The following is a 19,060-nucleotide window of genomic DNA, read 5'->3' as shown; positions in this document are numbered from 1 at the left end:
TGACGCATAAGAATAAAAACGCACCGCATTTGAGGCAGGAAGTGATGTAATAGGATATCCTGTCTTCAGAATTGGTACAGTGGGTGTACTTTCACTTTCACTTTGCAGTCTGTGATATTTCCTGACTGTGTGACTGTGTTTTGACTTGTCTCTCTGTGCATTTTGTGAATTTGTCTCCTGTGTGGTCATTAAATTGTCTTTTGGTGTTTCCTAAGTGTTTATGTTATCCTGTGAAAGTGTATTTTTGTCATTTCTGGTGTCTAATTTTGTCTTTGTAATGTTGGGAGTCTGTTGTGGGTAGTGTTAGTTTGGGGATAGTTTGGTTTTAGTGTTAATTTGTTTGCATTTCCCTCTCCTACTTTCCCTTCATTATCAGCTGTACCCCTTTATTACATTTTTTTTCAAGCACGTTGGGTAGGCCACGTCTTGGTAGGATAGGAGAGGAGGAGCTGGGTGGATTTATTTGGCTGGTGTCCCATTTCCTACCATTAATGATTGAAGCAGGTGGCCGTGTGATACATGGGTATCACACAGAGGCAAGGAGGCTCCGGTGGGCAAAGGTCCTGTACCATCTTCAAAGAATCTGCAACACACTGCACAACGACCACCAGCTGAAACACCGTTGGGCAAGACCTACTGGACCACCTGGGGATTGTGATTGGTGGCCCTGTTGGCGAGTACAATTCAGAGTAATGTGCACATTTAAATACTCTGTAGTGGTAGTAGCAGATTTGTTCATATGCTGCAGGCAATGTTTTTGGACACGTGGAATGCAAGTTTAACATACAGTTACCGTGAGTTATAGAATAATTCCTACACATTACTGTCATTTGTTGATGCAACAGCTGCACTAACTTACAAAACACAACAGGAGCCTGTAAATTAGTGCTTCCTTCACGTCAATAGATGATGCAAATGTGGCTCTAACATATGTTTTATGAATGGTCTGTGAATGTACCAGGAAAGACATGTTTTTGATCCAGATATTTTCAAGAAATAATGTGTCCCTCAATTATTTCTGATACATGTCTGAACTGGATTCTGACACATAAGTAACAAGTTATATCTGACCTCAGGTAACATCTTAGACTGATATTTGGACTTGGTTGTGCCGCAATTAAATTAGGGATGTATGCCAAAAGTAAGGCACACACATTCATATCAAAATGTTTGGTGCAACTTATCATAGCTGTGGCACATAAAATGAAGCAAATGATACAAATTGAGGGGTAACAAATATCCATGGCCCTCTGTACATTGTACCTGTGTGTTTTACATTGGTCTTAGTCACAATAGCTTTCCCGAGCTAATGCATTTGCCATCTGTGTTACTCTATTGCCATGTACTTCTCATAAGTTATGGGATCATCATGGGATACGTGACGTTGGGGAATGCATGATCACAATGGATTAAGTGCCTGATGTCATGCAAGGGCTCACTGACCAATTCCATCATACATATAAAGTTGACTAATACTTAGCTAGTTTAGTTTGGCACACCCATGCTGATCAAGTGCAGCATTTGTTTAATAACTAATCTCCCAGTATGGAGGCTATCACTGACATGGGTGTATGCTAAGATCAGTAGACCAGCATTCTTGTGACTGCTCTCATTCTGAAGGTACATACAAATTGAAAACTACATCATCATGATTGACACACTGGTACATTTGCTAAGCCATGTATTAACAATATCACGGTGTCAGTTTGCTTTAGATCCGCTGATCAACCAAATTGGCAAATGTAAGATGATGAATGTGGCTCATCTGTGATTTCCGAAACCCATATTGGGTAAACAGGGCAATGAGAGACACATTTCAGGTGCACTGACTACACCTGGGCCCATGCAGTTTGTCATGGATGAATCCAATATACACTGTCAACATATATCTCCTTGTTGTATCCAAATATGAAAACTGCTCAATCTATGGCTAGCCTCAAACTGTCACCAAATAATGCACAGGATCCCTGCCATTATGGTGTCATATGGGGCATTTGTGGCTCAGAGTACCCTTTTAATGTAGCATCTGTGACCTAGACACAACACAGGCCCTACATGTAAGGGACCATAGAAAGCATGATAAATCATACCCTTAATTCAACCCACGGGTGCGTCACACAGTAAAGGATTGTCCTTTGATGCCCAAGCCACAATACCTGAGTGACTGGTATTGCAGTCCTCCAGGTAAGTGGCTTTGCATGTCTCTCAGTGATGCACATGATGAGAGGAATACACTCCATAAATGAGCCTGCAAACAAATGATGGAACATGTTTGACACCACATGATAGTTAGGGCCACTGCATGTGTGCAGATATGTGTGTATCACTCACTGGAGGGCCCGGGTCTGTACATGTTTGCAGTGGTATGTTGGTTGCAGTATCATTATGCCTGAGAGGCTTGACTTTCTGATTTAATCTTACACACAGTCATTGTATTTGGAAGTGTTGTACAGTGCACAGACATTGAGCACATTTCTCCCTTCCATGCTTTACAGGTGGACCTGCCCCCTACACTATCGGAGAGGTGGCTCGATTTGCGGACCCAGACATCTCCAGGAAGTGTTGATATTTCTGTTCTGTGTTGTGTTTGCTGCTGTTGTGTGATTGACTCCTGTGTGTTGGACACATAGCAAGGTATGATGCGCTGGTAAATGATCGGATATGTTCCTTGAGTGGAGTATCATTTTTTTCCATCTTTGAGTTGGCAATCATTAGCGTAAAGTCATATTTTGGGATTGTAGGGCAGCCCTGTAGGCACGGCCATTTGAATAGGGTGTCTTTTGTGGATAAAACTTTTATTAAGAAAATTTAGCAGAGGACCATATTTATGATTTAGTCAGCAAGTCAGACCCTGAATCTCACAGGATAGGGATGCCAAAGTCTTACCCACAGACTTGAGCGTCCCTATTCACTAATAAACATGTTTGACGGTTTGTTTGACTTCCTAGCAGCATGTAACTCCACATGTTATCCTACGTGTATGAGGCACTTGGGTACAATGGCCTAGGTGTGCATGCAGCTCATGGCCAGATGTGTGCTTGCATCTATCTGCTTGGTGTAAGTCATGTGTTACTGGTATGAACTTATGTTGGAAATTGTCTGCATTTCCAAACATAAATGTGGATGGGATTGTCCAAGGTTTGGGTGTATCCTAGTTGGACATCCTCCTTACCTGTGGTGGACTGCCCAAACCCATGTACAGCTGTCCAAAGCTTCCTGTGTGTCCTTGATGTTTGAAAGTATTTGTTGCTTGTCCACCAACCCCCCTCAGACACAGGCGTAGTGTTATAAAATGTGTACCTAGGACTGATGATCCAAGTTTAGTACACAGACATGTAAATCTGTAAATCACTTTTCCAAAACTACGATATCCACTCATGATTAGCAACTGCATTCTATCCTGGCAATTCCATTTACAACTCACAGATCTTGTGGCCCTTGATTGTCATCCAGAAGTTAGTCATGAATTGGCCTGTCACATGTGGAGGACTTGCAGCATTTTTTACGTGACAAATGGCTGAACAATGATGCATTGGTCATTTAAGTTGTTACACATCTTTTGGGGCATTGCTGTGCTGTTTGATAGGACATGTGTAGGCTGCGTTGGCATGTACTTCCTCAGGGACAATCACTGATCTGCATGATGATATGGCCTGTTTCTGGTACATTAGATGTATTGTCTGATTTACTTCTGGAGCCATATCACACAATTAAGTTCCTAATGTTTAGTTTACAATTTTTTTTAACAGCTGCCAATATGAATCCCATCCAGATTCATGAGTTTCAGCGCCAGGCGATGCATTACCGCCACATTCTGGATGTGGAGTTTGGGTTCCGCAACATGGCAAGGCGTTATCGCCATGAAAGAGCCTCCGGAGTGTGGAGTACATTTGCCCAAGGGGACCCTTCGGTGTCCACCACAGCCACCACCACCAGCACCACCACTACCAACCAGGTGGCACCAACCATAGCAGGCACCTTTGCTGGACCGTCAACCTCCACTGCTCCAGGACCTATCACAGCACCACCTGCACTTCCTCCTACAAGCATGGCACCGACAAAGGGACATACATCTTCAACTGGCACCCAGACAACCCCTGCTGCAGTCATTGAACCAGAAGATTTTCAGCAGATGCAACGTGACATTGACCTATGTTGAGGAAAATGAACAGGCTGCAGCAGGACGTGAAACAAGTGAATAGGAGGGTGTGTGCCATACAGAAGACCCTGCGGAGGGCAAATTTGTAAACATTTTATCCTCAGCCATGATTCCCTCCCCTCCCTCCTCTTTCCTGGTTCTTTTCATTAGTGGGTTTAGGGGGCTTAGTGTTAGGTTAGAATAGGCTGTTAGTTTATTTAGTAGTGGTGGGTGGGGGTATGATACTTTTAATATCTGTGTTTTATTATGTGTGCTGGATGATGTTGGGGTTTTGGTGTTTTATAAAAAAAATAAACAAATACAAATATAAAATATACAAATAAAAAATATATATATATTTGTTTTGGATAAGATAGTAAGTGTTTATGTTGTCCTCCATGTGTCCCGTCTTATATTGGGGGTAGGGGGTTGATGTTTAGAGTTTTTAGTTAAATGTGATAAGTAAGGTTAGCTTAGGTTAGTTAGGGCCAGTTGTGGGTAATGTGTAGTTAGGATAGGTTAGGTTAGGTAAGGTGTTTCCCCTGGTTTTATCTTCTGATTTTACTGTTAAATAAATATTTAGGTAACCCTTTACAGTATGTGTCACATGCTTGGGGATCAGGTCCTTGGCATGGGTGAACAGTGTCTCTTTAGTATTAGCATTTGTGTCCCATCCTGCAACCAAATGCCAATTGAGCTGTTACATTGGCAGCTACACCAGACCTACTTTGCTAAGATTCTGCCATCCATTTCACCCACCACTCAAAGTTACTATGTATCCCAAAGTGTTGTTAATTTTTGATGTATGTTTTCAATCTCACATGCTTTGCGACCAGAATTGGTATTCAGGACACTGTGTTAAATCTGCCTGCAGCCTGATGTCCAAGCGAAGCCCTAGAAGGTGAGTGGTAGTATAACTCACACCTATCATTTTTGACAATGTTCAGCCAAGTTACATATTTGTACGTACACTCATACACATCCATTCATGCAGTATGGTGTGTGTTAGGTAGACTTTGGGTCAAATGTCACATACGTACATTTTGGCTTGAAGAAAAAGTTGAAGGCAATAATTTTTTTGCTTAGACATCCCTTGAGGAAGCGTTATTCTGTCCAAAACAGCATTATAGTGTATAGTTTCTATTTCCCTCAGAATTAACCCTCAGGAAGGGCAGATGATGGTGCAATCCAGACCACAGTGCACAGTTATCAGCCAACATTCTTTCAGGTCAGTTGTATTGACAATCTATAATTATTGACCTGAGGTGAACATCACTGATGGCCATGAAGGTTGATATGTCATGTTACACAGAGACAAAGTTGTTGTGTAAGTGCTATTTATTTTAAAGTGCTGTAGTGCTGTATGTACATTGTCCATGATTGCGAGTCTATTAGTGTGACACCTTCCATTGTGATCCTACACAAGTGCAAAAAGACATGTCATTGGCCATGCTGGGGTGAAGTGTCAGACAGTGCAGAGGGACAGGATTTGCCAATGAGTTAGTGAGAGACAATCACAGGGCAGGGTGACAAGATAAACGGTGGGCTGGAGAACAGTGCTTGAGAGCAGCTGTTGCAAGACTGGTATGTTACAAAGCACAGGACCTTGGTTATAAGTGGTCAGGTGGCAGGGACTAGTGCTAGTGCTACCGGGTTCTCTTACGGGTGAAGGTGATCTGTTCCACGTCTTCATCTTCGGATGTGTGTGTTGTCTCCTCTGCCCTTGGTGGTAGTGGTTGTGAAGGGTCAACACACACCTCAGTGTTTGAAGACATGGAGTCAGACATCCCGGTAGCTGCCAACTGTGGGGCTATTAAGGGCAGTACTGCAGCAAGGAGGAGCTGCTGGTTCTTAAGTATAGCAGCCACATCACTGTGGTAGGCAGTTAGGTCGGCCCTGAGGGGGTCAATATTGCATTTGTGCACACGTTGACAGGATTGTTGTTGTAGGTGTTATGTCAACTCTCTTACAGCTGTGCTGATTTCCTTCACACTTTTTTCAAGTTCTTGCAGGATAGATGTTCGCCCTTGCATGGCTGCTGCCTGTTCTGCAGTTGACATCATGCACGAAACCACCCCATCTAGGCTGGCTGCCATATTTGCCATCCACACCCCCACCTCCTTGGCCAGCTCCTGCTGTACTCCAACTACAGTCCTCTCAAAGCTGGTGCCAGTGTCGTCAGAGTCCTCAGCTGGGTTGGAGCTGGAAGGTCGTACAATTGGGGTTGTGGGTGGGTCCGCTTAGATGGCTGCTACTTCTGTGCTCCTCCTTGTGACTGAAGCTGGGGTCTGGAGGGTGCCAAGGACATCTTGGAGGGTCTGCTGGCTGATGTTTGTCAGCTCGTCATCCATGTCATCAGGGAAGTCCAGGACAGGCATATCAGCAGGAGAGCCATAGTCCTCTGCAATGAGATATGGTACAATTAGTGTGTCTGTGTTGTGGGATTTGTAATGTGACGTGCCTGCCTTCCTATTTGTTGCACATTGTGATCTTGGTTCCGGTTCATTACTCCTGTCTCTCATATTACCATTCTCCCATGGCCCATGCCCACCTGCATGTCACATGTATTGTGGTCAGTTTGGAGACTTGTCAGCATCACATCCTCTAGGTGTTGGTTCTGGCCAAATTGTGAAGTGCCACCTTCTTGTCCTACTCAACCCTCCGTCTACTTCCATTCTCATGGTGAGGCCTTTCGCTGACTGTGAGTGTTCTGATGGCACTTGCACCACACTTAACAATCTGAAACTGACCCAGTCTCTGATATTTCACATCCACCTATATGTTGCAGAGACCTAGCATATACTATGTATTGCATTGGCATGGCACGATACGGGTGTCAGCATTGGTAGTGTGTACTGCTGATGTTGGAAAAGGTGTGCTACATTGGATTGCACTGATGGTCCTAGCAGTGTTCCATTTCCTCTTATGACTGTGCGGGGGTGTTCGCCTTCCTACACACATAGGGGGTCATTCTAACCCTGGCGGTCCAAGACCGCCAGGGCTAAAATGACGGGGGCACCGCCAACAGGCTGGCGGTGCCCCGCTGGGCATTCTGAACGTGGCGGTTCGGCCGCGGTCAGAAGTGGAAAACCGGCGGTCTCCCTTTGCAGACAATGAAATTCGCGATGGGTGCAACTGCACCCGTCGCACCTTCCCACTCCGCCTGCTCAATTCTGAGCCGGCGTCCTCGTGGGAAGGTAGTTTTACACTGGGCTGGCGGGCGGCCTTTTGGCGGTCGCCCGCCAGCCCAGTGTAAAACACAGAATAGCCGCAGCGGTCTTCCGACCGCGGTGCGGTATTCTGGAGGGGGGAAGTCTAGCGGGCGGCGGAGGCCGCCCGCCAGACTTAGAATCACCCCCATAATGTCCTCACCCTCAAAGCAGTTGTCTTTGCACTATGACACTTGAGATGTTGCATGGTGGCATTGCAGCTATTGTGACCCAGGCACAGGGTAGACCCTGAAATGTGCAGCATTATGCTGTGAACCTCATAATGTTAAATACAATACCTGATGTTTGTTGCACCTATGGACATGGGCATTTGACAGGATTTGCACATTTATCTTGATTACAGGAGATTGATAACATTGTCATCCTGGACCCTCTTTTTTGGGTGTGTTTGATCCATGGTTACGTAACTGCCATTAGCTACTTGACCTGCACACACAGCAGAGATGGTAGTGGCAACTATTGTCAATGTTAAATTCCACTTGCAGATTTGGCCTGAGACTGTTAATTGAGCCCTAGTTCATGTAGGGAGAATACCAGCTGACGTGTGACAGCATGCCAGTTTTACGTTGTACCTTACCCTCCTGGACTGGCTTTACCTTTCCAACATCCTTGGCATGGCAGCATACCCCCATGCAAAGGTTGTTGGTGTAGTGTAGTACTGTGCCCCACGTTTCCTCTGAACGGGCCATGCACCGTGCCGTGCCTCTTTACCCAGGCCACTCCCTGAATATCATGACTTACATGCATTGTGTAGTAGGTAGGTCCCCCCTGCATACTTAATTCCCCATGCGACTTACCCTGCATCTGTGTTGTCTCCTGGTAGTCTGCACTGTCCTGTCCTTGAATCCCTGTGACGATCTCCTCAGGGATGACTGCTGCCACCTTCTCCTCCATGTGGTCCAGGGCCTCCTGCGGTGCTGGACTCCCACCTCCAGTCTGCAGTGCTGCCTTTCTGTTCCTGGCCATCTTTTCCTTGGTCCTGCGCATGCAGTCATGCCAGTGTTTCTTGCACTCGATGACTGTTCTCCGTACTTCTGCCACACTGTTTATCTTGTCAACAATTTGTTGCCATATTGCCTGTCTCCTACTGATTGGCATCTTTGAGGTGACAAACAGTTAGTGCTGGTGTTCCGTCACCTCTTTCACCAGAATTTCCTGCTCCTCTGCACTGAAGCAACACTTTCTTTTCTTCTTCTCCCTGTCCTGGGTCTTCTGTGGGTCCTCCTGGCTGGTTCCTGGACTGTTGTCATCTTCCTTGGGTCTGTGCAAGTATCTGGGATCCATTTTGCCTCGCCTTAGCACATTTTGCTGTGTTTGCACCGCTTTTTGATGCAGTTGGGTCAAAAAAGGCGCGTATCTGGTTTGCGACGTCGTAAACCGGCTCACAGTCATTTTCGCTGTGTTAACCTTGTTTTTCTTTATGACGTGCCGCATTGGTTTAAGTAAAAAAAAATGACACACCAGTGGTTTGCGCTGCCGTGCGTCAAAGTATAAATTCGACGCCCAAGTGGCGCAAGCCAGGCATCAAAATGTTTGATGCAAAACAGCGTCGGCGCACTTTTGCGGCAAAAGGTATAAATATGGTCCAATGTATTTTGTAAGTTTGCGCCGCTTTTGCATCAAAAAGCAGCGCAAATATGGCGCTATAAAAGTATAAATATGGGCCTCGGCTCTCCTGGAACATCATAATGTCTACTCTGTTACACAGTTGATGAAAATTCAGTTTCGATAAGATTAAACTAAAACCATGAATATTCCAGAATACCAGCTGTGTGCGGAGTGTACTCCTGCCCATGAATAATCAATGAAACATTTTAAATTAGAAGTCCTATGATATGATAAAGGGGAGAAGAGTGTTTATGCACAGAACCTTTTAATATCACACACAGAGGCCTCTCAGTATTAAGGAAAGCAAGGCAATTGTGGCAGTAGGCTGTTGATGTACTGGTAAATTTGTAGTCTCTGCAAGCCACGCATATCCCTTTAGTCAATATGCACAAATCTTGCCACAAGACAGAACTTATAACAGATTGCATGTTGTTTAATTGCTTTCACACAGTGTTTAACAGAATAAGCTAAAGGAGTTTAGCATCCAGGAGAAATATTGTCAGCACGTGGAGTCATAACAAAGAAGAGAGTGGAGAGGTAGATTCTTCAGAAGTATCCCCACCTTCTTCCAGTGTTGACCAGAGAGAGGGCACTTTAACACTGCTTGAGCTGGATAGAGTCCATTTTCAAAACCAGCAGAGTTCAGTGGCTCCACACAACTCAGCCCATTGGCAAGGTGCTTTGCACTGTATGTATCCTTGATGCTCCGTCTCACTCTGCACAGCAATAACAGGGAGGGGGCTGGAAGCGGGCATGCATCACTCCGATTCCACCAATGACTAAGGCTCTGCGTCTGAATCGCTCTACCACCCAGTGCCCTGTCCTCCTTTTCTCCTAGGGACCAGGAATCGCCAACAGACTCTTGTAGATGAGAACAATAATGCAGATAGTGTCAAACGGTAAAAGACTGATTGTTACAGGCGTGCATCAGTGCATGCAACAGTAATGGGTAAGGCGGCAGGAAGCAGGGGGAGTGTATCCAATTGCAACCCAGGGCTCAGCTGCTAACTCGCACTAGTGTCTGGAGCCTTGTTCTCCATCTGGGGGACAAGGAATCCCCAATGGCACCTCTGTAGTGGGGGGGGCAATTAGCATAAACAATGTGCAGTAGGGGGGCGCTAGCGAGTCCGACCATGATGGCCGCACTCTAGGTGAGTTTGAGCAGCTGTGAACAGCACTTAGGGGGCCATTACAACTTTGGCCGTCTTTTGGGAAGATCGATGCGGTGGCGGCCACCAAAAGACCACAATGTTGGTGGTAATCTGACAGCCGTATTAAGAGTTACACAGTGAAGTCCGCCAAAAAACAGCCACATTTTCAAAACTCCCAGGACACTGGAGGACTGAAAAAAGGTGGTTCTACCGCCAGCACCACCAGGCTGACAAAAATCCTCCCTTCAGATTACAATCCACAAATCATAGCAACAGTTCTTCTGTGGCAGAAAACAATTGGCGGTGCGAACAGCAGCGGTATCATCTCACATCACATTGAACACAATACCACATTGGATAGTTTGAAAGTCCCACACATCCACACACTCGACACCCCTACACACTCCACTATATAACACACCCCCACACAACCTTCAATCCTTTGCAAACAAAACACCACACAGCCACAGAGGAGCAATAACCAACGCAGATTTCCCAAAACAACTTTATGCACCGATACACATTTCACCATGCATACATCACACACCTGCACATCTCCACAACACACAATTAACTTTTACACACAACACACAACAACCGTCATCCAGTCACACCTACACCTCATCACTTACGTTTTTTCCAGCCTCTTTCTTCTAACACTACCTGACCGTCTTTACCACCATTACCATGTCCCCACAAAAATATCCACGTTCACTGATGATGAGTGAAGGGTCGTGGTGGCCAAAATTGTCTGGGTAGAACCACACCTGTTTGGAGCACAGATCCAGCAAACATCTGTAGACAGGAAAATGGAGTTGTGGAAAAGAATAGTCAACAGGGTCAAAGCTTTCGGCACCTATTCACACACAAGGGACGACATCAGGAAGAGGTTGACCTCCGAGGGAAGGTGCATTCCATGGCATCCAGCCACCAGCTGGCGGTATTGAAGATTAGCAGTGGGCCCCCAGCCCCTCACCCTATTTTCACATCTTGGGAGGAGAAGGTCTTGGACATACTGCATCCTGAGGGCCTGACAGGAATACCTGGGGGAGTGGCGTCTGGTAAGTCCCCAAAACATTCATGACACCCAATTGTTTTGTCCTGCATGCTACCTCACCACCTCACTCCACCTCAATTAACAAACCACCCACCACCCCTCTGTCCAGATGTTCTTATACCCGTCTCTGAATATGTCCACTAAACTCATCTGGCACCACAGCCTTTGAGAATGGCACGTGAAGTATTGGGAACTGATAGCACTAGTACTCCCAGAAGGCAATATCCCGCCATTATGAAAATCTGAACAGTGGACCAAACCAAAAGTGAGATGTCATGCATGCAAAACTAACTACCAATTTAACCCATCATGAATTTCCAACTGTAAAACAGTTTATGGCAATGACAGCAATGCACAGGCCCACTCACACTATCATTACAAGCAAAACTCATCAACAACTGAGTGCCCCATCAAACTGCCTTAGGAAAATATCTCTAGGTTGAAAATTCACTCACCTGGGGTGGAAATCTGGATGCCAAAGTGGATGCACATGCAGTACATCCAGATAGAGGCCAATTTGTATTGCTTACTCCCATACTGTGTCCCTACTCTAACACTATTGTGCATTGTCCAACCTTTTTTGTGCCATGTATCATGCCAGACACCTCACTAGGCAACAGAGGTGAACACCCATGTCAATAGTCAGGCAACATAAGATGGTATCAGCAGTCTCATGACTACCAACACAGTTTAATATCTTTAGGCATGGTGTATGGTATTGAAATTACAGAGTCACGTGTTGTACTAAGTACGATTTTGCAGCAGTAGTTATTGTTATTTTTGGGGATCATGTTAAGGCTCTGTGTGCAACTCACACAACATCATTAATACGCTAAATGAAACATCACTTGTTGTATCACTTACAGCAACTCTGTGTTCCACTTCTCCCGCAGGTAACCTTGCCATTGCCACCATGGGGATGATACCAGAGACTGCCCCTACCCCTCTGGATGAAGGCCCCAGTGAGGACAACACCCCTCAATGTATGGACACTAAGGACAAAGCTGGCCCATCAGGGACACCTAGTCAGTCAACAACTGTCAGCCTCACCCTGCCCACTTCGACTCCTCCCAGTCCTTTTGCATCAACATCACAGGCAATCATTTACCCGCAACCTGTGTCCCAAGGACTGTTTCATCCATTGTGTGCCTCACAGGACAGGTACCTGAGTCTCACCTTGTCACCCCCGACACTGATGGTCCTGCCACCACTGGGAGTGGGCACACTGTGCCAGGGGCACAGGTATGTGGGGGTAGGGTTAGTGGGAGGGATGGTGTGGGCCAGAGGATGGGGGCTCCATGGGACAATACTGACCAGGAAACCATCTCCCAGGTCTTGGGAGCCTACCAAAATTACCAAGGCATGATGGGCCAGGTAGTCACCATGAAATCCACCAGCTACAGAGGGACAACCACCAGGAAGTTATGCAGGAGTGGCAGGCACAAAATGCCATCCTGGCTTCCACTGCTGGGGTGCTGAAGGACATTAATACTACCCTGAGTAGGTCTGCCACACAACATCAGGCCTCTTCCACTACTAATGACTCTTCAGACCCTTCAACATCTGTAGCTGTTGGTGGAATGTAAGACCTGCCAGGGAAAGGACATGCCTCAGACACACCACCCTCTGTAGCAGAGGAACCCCTGACATCCAGGAGGACTAGATGCCAGGAAGTAAATCTCTCCTGCTTGGCTCCCCTTGTGTGCCACATATACCCCCTGTTGACTGTTCTGAAACTTAACTCCATTTTTCTGTGGTGCAAGGATACTGGACCTGTGTTTCCTAATGATATAGCAGCTACACTGATGATCTCAGCCACCATGATTGAACCCTTCACTGTTTACTTAGTATTTTTTGGTTACTATTCACACATATTGTTTTTCACTCCCAATAAATAACACTTTAACACAGGTCCTGTGTAAGTGTCATTTATCAACCATGTAAAACTGTCATGTATGCTAGCTCTAGTATCAATATGTCCCTCTGTATTGTACAACCTTTGCTATGGACATCACACGTGTACTCTATCACCAAGAGACTCATTACATTGGGATTGCAACGTAGACAGAAGCCAAAAAAGTTGTATTCTACAACTCCACACATTTATTTCTAGATTTGCAAACAGCAAATACTGTACTGTTAGTGACTTATGATTGTCAGCTTAGGTGTCATACTCTACTAACCCATAGGATAGAGAACGTAGGGACATGTCAGTCTTCCTACAAGCCAGGAGGCAGATTGGTCCTTTGTAACACCATGTAAAGCCTTATCACATACCCATATCTTAGCTTCCTAATAATCATACCCCATGATACAGACAGAGATCAGTACTGATGCCCCCAGGCCAGGGACCTTTCACTTACATTGCTCATGTACCTGTAGGCTTGCCACTCACCTATGTCAGTCCACAGAGACATGCACCTTGGTCTGCAAAGTAGGAACACACTGACAGCTATGTTACAGGTAGGTCACATACAATAGAACAATTATGATGATAGAGGCTCTGCTTCAACAGTTTCATATGTCAGACACATATGGACACACACAAGACACCATTTAACCACCCCCAGTACCAAACAGGTCTTCTTGGTGTGAAAACACACTTCCACACAGTGTTCTGACAGTCTGGCCATATTAGTCATACTCCACTTACTCATGCCAATCAGTACTTGGTTTCCTCCATGTCCTCTTCTCATGTCTGCCTGCAATTCCCACTGCCTCTGACACTATCTGTGAATTGCCAAAGATGAAGAGCCAAACAGAGACCCAGCAAATATGTGACTGACAGAGATAAGGGATAGGACGTAGCTGTAAGCATATATCAATTCTGACAAGTCATTTTCACAAGTGTGACTTTGCATGTGCAGTAACAAATCAGGACACTGCATACCACTCTGTTCTGTACACAATACCAATTTACAAACTGCATGCACAACTGACTCACTGGCATTGGAGCTAACAACGACCTCATAGATGATGGTAAGTAGGAGGTGACATGCCTGCCTCCAACTCTAGGTCACAAAATGCAGTCTCAACATTAAGAAGACATCACATACCTTGAGTCAGTTGAAGTACTGATTGATGAGATCTGCCCTGAAGTGTCCAGCTTCATCTTCATCTGGCTCATCATCACTTGGCAAATCTGCATTTCCAACCACAGGTTCTGCTGCCTCCCTCTCATCTAGTATGAGTGGTATCTGACATCTCAGGGAAAGGTTGTGGAGCATGCAGAAGGCATCAATTATTTCACATACCTTGTTGGGCGAGTAGAGGAGGGCTCCTCCACGTATGTCTAGGCTGCGAAATCTTGCCTTTAGGAGCCCAAAAGTCCACCCAATTACATGCCTTGTCCTTCCCTGGACCTCATTGTAGCGGACATACCCTGGTGTGTTTGGGTACCTCACTGGTGTCAACAACCAAGGACGGTTTCGATACCCTGAGTCCCTTGTATGGAATATGTATTACAGCACAAACATTTATCTTGTTCATGCACATTTGTGAATCAAGAGATAAACTTTGCAAACACACATGCCTAATGTGACTTACCAACCAGCCAGACCCTCTTTGGGTAGAGTTGTGTTATCAGCAGTGGGGTTTTGCTGTTGCGCATGATGAAGGAATCATGGCCTGATTCTGGATACTTCACACAGACTTCTGAAATGTACTGGTCTGCCAAACACACCACTTGGATGTTGAAGGAGTGGTAGTTTTTCCTGTTCCTGCACACCTGTTCATTGGCAGTGGGGGGGAACCAAGGCAACATGAGTGCCATCTATGGCTCCAACCACATGTGGAATGTGTCCCATAGCATACATCTCTGCCTTCACAAAGGCCAAATCTGCACATTTGGGAAACCTGATTTAGCTGTCCAGGTGTTTCAACAATGCACACAGTACATTTGTCAAAACTAGACTGAACATGGGTTGATACATCCCTGCAGTTAGGGCCACGGTATTCTGAAAGGACCCAGTGGCCAGGAAGTGTAGCACTGACATGACTTGAACGATGGGAGGTATGGTATTGGGATTGTGAATGGCAGGCATCAGATCTGGCTCCAACTAATCAGCAAGTAGATCTGTATTATATGTCTGTCCTCCATGGTGTGCAGGCCTACTAGTGGGCAGTACACTGGAGACTGTCTTCCTCTCCTCATGCCAAGATGTCAGGGTAACTATGTGGAAAACCAAATAGATTGTAGGTGGCTTTTACAATGTACTCATAATGAATATGTTCATATACAAGTCAGACATATCTGCTGTTGATGTCAGATACAACATATGACATCTAAAGTACAGCATTTTGCTATGCATCCTATGACACCTCCCTTGGTTCACATTCCCTGAATCCTCTAAAGTACTATACATGCATATTTTTCTGTGAGTGTCAGTGTTTGATAGTCCAACTTAGTTTACATGTGAAACATATTTGTTGTACCTATGCTACATTACCGACACACATAGGATGTTGAGAATAGGTGTACATTTACATTACCACCAACTTGATGTTTTGCACAATATAGGGATTCATTAATGATGCAGATTCCAATACATTTCCATACATATAATTGCATCAAAATGGCAGCTGTCTGACCTACTGTACTGGACAGGAGAAAGTGACTTAACTCTGCCAGTAGATGCCATCATGGCAGTAGGCAGTTACAACCATGTTGGACATTGCCATTGTAGTCAATCTGAGGTACTGATCATGCATGTTGTATGGGACACTCCACTCCACACATGGGCTGCCTGCAGAGACTAAATTGTAAAGGAGTTTGAACTTAGAGGATGGGAATGTTTGCCTACTTGCTGTGACTGAAGTGTTCTGACCACTTGTGCTGGTATGGTGCATGTGGACATAACTTTTTCCAGCTGCCACAAGGGAGTACTGACTACACACATCTAAATCCCTCGGCCAGTTCAGTGTCTGATATGTAAGTATCTAAACTATAAGAATGTGGTAAGTACTAAAGGTATAGGCTCTCCTAGGAACACATAGAAATACAGTTGCTACCACTGATACACAGGTGTGGACATGGTATTGTGTATAGGGAAATATAACTCACCTATGTTGAGCCTATTGTATAACAGCATGTGGTGATGCACATGTGACTGTGTCATGCGTGTACCACTACAGTGCTATAATATATGATATCCTGTGGGTAAGTTGTTCACCTCTTTGGTCTCAGCCCATTCCTATTCCACTGGATATATCTCTGTGTGCAACATAGGGTCTCACAGGTGAGAAAGAGTCCAAATATTCCTGAGTTGTAAAATAGATGTAAACTTCATGTGAGGGTGTCATCTCATTCAGAAATTTCATATGGCATACTTGCCACACTTACTCAGAGGTGTGAGGAGGTGTCCACATTGTTAAGTGTGGACTGTACATTGGCAAATGTGAAGTTTGATCAGGGTGGACGTCAGACATGATGAAAAGCATGGTGGTAATAATACATTCCTAGTGCAAGACATATCATAGACATGCGAGTTCAGACTATCTGAACCATGTATGTTATTAAGACGGTAAGTGGCTAGCCTGCTATTCACTTAGCCAATTTATGTTGCATGCTACTTAGGGCAGGACATCTTCTATATAGGTACAACATACACTGTTTTATGCCAACATCATGTATACATTGGTACTTCATGCCATTTTTAAGATTTGAGATTAAGGTTTGGCATACTTATATTTGTTATACTGATTCTGTTTTGAAGTATTTTAGTATGGATGAGCTCATTTAACCATGACTTCATAGTCAATCAATCAATTAGTTTTTGTAGAGCACGGCTACTTACCCATGAGGGTTTCAAGGCGCTGGGGAGGCGAGGAAGGTAGAGGTCTGGGGGGAGCTTGGAGCCTCATCCAAAAAGTCATGTCTTGAGGTTGTTCCTGAAGATGGTGAGCGATGAGCTTTGTCTCAGGTATAAGGGTAGGTTGTCCCAGCTCTTTGCTGCAATGTATGTGAAGAATTGTCATCTGGCAGTTTTTTTCCTAATGCGAGGGATAGTGGCCAGAGCCAGTTGAGTGGAGCAGAGGGATCTGGTGGGGATGTGGAAGGAGACACGGTGGTTCAGGTAGGACAGTCTGGCGTTATGTATGGCTTTGCACGTGTGGGTGAGTAGCTTGAAGGTGATTCATTTTTCTATCGGGAGCCAGTGGATGGTCCTCAGGTGCTGGGAGATATCTTCTTGGTGTAGGATGTCAAGGACAAATCTGGCGGCGGTGTTCTGGATGAGTTGCAGCTTTTTTATGTTTCCCGTCATGGTGCCAGCTTGGAGAGCATTGCCGTAGTCAAGCTTGCTTGTGAATAAGGCGTGGGTGACTGTCCTGCAGCAGTCTGCTGGGATCCATTTGAAAATTTTCCAGAGTTTTTATAGGGTGTGCCAGCAGGAGGAGATGACTGAGTTTACCTGTCGGGTCATAGTTAGGAAGGAGTCAAGGATGATGTCGAGGTTGCGTGCGTTCTCAGTTGGTGAAGGCGGGGTGCTGAGAGATGTGGGCCGCCAGTAGTAGTCCCATGCTGAGGTGGCGCTTCCGAAAATGATGAGCTCTGTCTTGTCAGAGTTGAGCTTGAGGCAGCTTTCTCTCATCCAGGAGGCTATGACTCCCATTCCCGAGTGGAAATTCCTTTTGGCCATGTCCAGGTCTTCGGTGAGGGAAATGATGAGTTGTGTGTCATCAGCGTATGACATGATGTCCATTCCGTGGCTTCTGACGATGGCTGCGAGTGGGGTCATGTATATGTTGAAAAGAGTTGGACTCAGAGAGGATCCTTGGGGAACTCCGCAGCTGACTCATGTGGGTTTAGATGTGTAGGGAGGGAGCCTGACCCTCTGAGTCCTTCCAGAGAGGAAGGAGTGGATCCATTTCAGTGCTGTTCCGCGGGTTCCTCCGTCGTGTAGTCTGGTGCATAGTGTGCTTTAGGATACTGTGTCAAAGGCCGCTGAGAGGTCGAGGAGTATGAGTGCTGCGGTGTGGCTGCGGTCTAAAAGTGATCGGATGTTGTCCGTGGCTGCAAGAAGAGCTGTCTCCATGTTGTGGTTGCTGCAGAACCCGGACTGGAAGCTGTCCAGAGAGTTGTTGACTTTGATGAAATTTCGCAGTTGTGTGTTGATAGTTTTCTCCAGTACTTTGGCCGGGTAGGGTAGCAGGGGATGGGCTGGAAGTTCTTTAGTTCTGATGGGTCGGCCGAGGGTTTCTTCAGGAGGGGGCATACTTTGGCATGTTTTCAGTCCACGAGGAAGGTGCCAGCATTGAAGGAGCAGTTTATTGTGTTCCAGTGCTTGGGGGCGATGGATTTGCTGGCTCTGACGTAAATGTGATGCTGGAAAGGCCTCCGGAGTGGAATGATACTTTCTCTTTCTTCCGTGGTGAGCGTGGACCAGCTGTGGATGGTCTGGGTGGGTTCTGGGGGGGTGGGTTAGTCGTAGGTGCTGGTGCTGGCTTGGTTTTCCGGGAGGAAGCTGTCGTAGATGTCTTGGATCTTGCAGTGGAAGAAGGTGGCAAGTTTGTCGCAGAGGTCTTGCGATGGAGGATGCTGGTGGCTTTAGAGGGGGATTTGTAAGCTCATTTATGACTGAGAAAGGTAACTTCCTGTTGTGTATGGAGGAGTTGATGCGTTCTTGATATGTCGGTAGTGGATGGCGGTTGCGGCTCTGAAGGAGGCGAGGTCTTCTGTGGTTTGGCTATTCCTCAATTTTTTCTCTAGGCGCCTGTGGGTGCATTTGGATTCTTGGAGTTTGGTGGTGAACCAGCTGGCTTTCTTTAGTGGGCACTCAGCCAATGTCAGACGGAGGGGGGCTAGAATGTTTGTCCATTCGGTGATCCATGTGTTGAGATTGCGCGCTGAGGTGTTGGCATCATCGTAGGGAGGCGG

The sequence above is a fragment of the Pleurodeles waltl genome, chromosome 3_1 (assembly GCF_031143425.1).
Source record: "Pleurodeles waltl isolate 20211129_DDA chromosome 3_1, aPleWal1.hap1.20221129, whole genome shotgun sequence".
In the NCBI taxonomy this organism is placed as follows: domain Eukaryota; kingdom Metazoa; phylum Chordata; class Amphibia; order Caudata; family Salamandridae; genus Pleurodeles; species Pleurodeles waltl.
This window is presented reverse-complemented; position numbering follows the sequence as displayed.